We start from the raw sequence: 2428 nt of genomic DNA on the forward strand, positions 1-2428 counted from the left end.
CAGTGTTTCGTAAAGGGCTTGAAACCAGCTTTCTCATCCCATGGTGAAAAACTAGGGGTTCCATTTAAAAAAACCATCGTGACCCCTGAATGACCATCAAAATGACCTTCCAAGGATTTTTCAAGGTCAGTACCATACTTCCCCCGTGTAACCCTAAACTTTTCATACGAAACATTTTTCTCTATCCCTACTAGTTTTCGAGATATTTGACTGGATCACTTCAGATGGTCCACCCTGTATAATCTTTTTTAATGATAGAAGAAATGAAATCTAGTGAGTAATTTATTATTCAAAAGAATATTAATAATTTTATGAAAATTTGTGACGAAAGGAAAATTCTATCTATATAAGAATTATAATGGTGCCTAATTTTTAGCACAATGGATAAAGAATATTTTAGGTAACGTTGAAAAGATTATAAAATATTATACGGGTATTATTCTACATATAAATTTATATTTCTTATTCCATGTAAAAAAATTTCTAGCTTTGACCGTTAGGGCTTTTACTTCTATTCCTTATTGTTGAATTCAAATGCACGATCCAGTAAGATTCTTATTGTTTACATATATTACGTCGCCTGAAAGAAAAACATTCTTTCTTTACATACATTGATTAAAATTGCGAAAAATATTACTACGGCCTCGGTAGTCTGAAGCTTAGAACGCTCATACGGAATACAAAAGATCCGGCTTCGACTCCCGGACGAGGTAGTATTTTTCACAATAAATTTATTTATAATTTTTTAGCACATCTTTTTAACAGAATGCCTGATTGAGCATCAAATTTAACTTGTCAATTTGTGACATTACTACAGTAGTTTAATTACGTTTGTAAGCCCAAAAAGCCAATTTGGCGCGCAATTCGAATGACTACAAATATAGTATATATGCATGTACATAAGGTAACTGTCCCAATTACTATGCCTGTCTCCATTAGTGTGCTTTTGTATTTCGATAAGTCATAAAGAAAACTAGCACGAGTAAATAAGAAAAAAAATTTTTTTTTGTTAAGTTAAATTTTAATGCATACGATACCGAAGATAATATTTTATTTTTTGAGTATTAAAATATTTTAAATATTTTTCAAAAGATATGAGGAATTTATGTGAATCCAATAATACGTACTGCAAGATTTTAAGCTTATCCCTATTAATGTGCCTAGTAAAGAAAGAATACAATACCCAAATAGTATAACTGATACATTCGAAAAGAATTAAAAAAAAAAATTTATATTTATATATTTGTAATTTTACATCCGTAATCCTAATTTAATATATTGTATTGAGAAAATTTTCTATAAAGATTCTGGGATTCTTAGTAAGAAAATACTTTAATTAGAGTCTACAGTAATGTACTGCTGTTGACAGCTTATACGACTCTGAAAATTAACCTTTACTCCAAGATTTAATTAATGCAACATTATAACAACGTATTACACGATTATGCTGCATACTCATTTACAAAGTGTACAACAGATACAAGGAAGTTAATTTAATTCACTAATGAAATTAATAATTAAAGTGATCAAACGGCATTGATTACATAAATCAGAAACTACAATCAGATTTAATTAATGTAATGTCAAACTCCAAGTATTAATTGTCGCGATAAATTACTATTTGAGCTAATTAATAACTATTCACAGTTATCAACAAAATCTACAGGTAATTGAAGAAACATTTTAATCCAATAATTCACTAACCCAATTCTGTTTACTATATCTAGGTTATTTAGATCAAGTTGCTGAAATGCAATTTCTGCATGCAATCGCCTGCGATCAAATCATGAAATCTCTTTAAATCTATCTGCAAAAATAGATCATCCTCGATTAATTTTAATTACTTCGTCGATCAATAGCGCAAATTTTATAGAATTGTCCGCACATTTAAGCACAAAAGTAATGGAATTGCAAATGAGATTTAAATGCAGTACATTACATCTTTGCAAATGCATTTAACAGTTTAATTCACAATTCTTCATTTAATAATGTTTTTGGCGGAAATGTAAATTTATAAACAATAAGCGTTTAGTAATTAATGAAAACAAACGTTTTTTTACGGTCTCCTAATTTATAGCGCAGTTATTCAACGTCACAAGATAAATAATGAGGATCAAGGAGACCGAGTTAATGCTACAGAGATCATTACTTCCTCGCGAAGATATTTCGACTTTCCTTTGCACACTAGTCAAATCCATTAAATCCTACTACCGATTCAAGACTGATCGAGGGGGAAAGAATTTGTGATAAAACTCGTGCGGATATATGCTAATCGATTGCTTGCTTGTTCGTTGAATGACACACTCGATTTAGCCCTGATCGGTTTCTGATAATACTTAACTTATTCGATATACTCATCTCATGTTTTGCCGAATCTGTTTCGTTTTTTTTCGATCAAACTTCATCATGTTATCAAAGAATATTCTCG

Source organism: Trachymyrmex cornetzi, unplaced genomic scaffold, assembly GCF_001594075.2.
Source record: "Trachymyrmex cornetzi isolate Tcor2-1 unplaced genomic scaffold, Tcor1.1 scaffold928, whole genome shotgun sequence".
NCBI classification, from domain to species: Eukaryota; Metazoa; Arthropoda; class Insecta; order Hymenoptera; family Formicidae; genus Trachymyrmex; species Trachymyrmex cornetzi.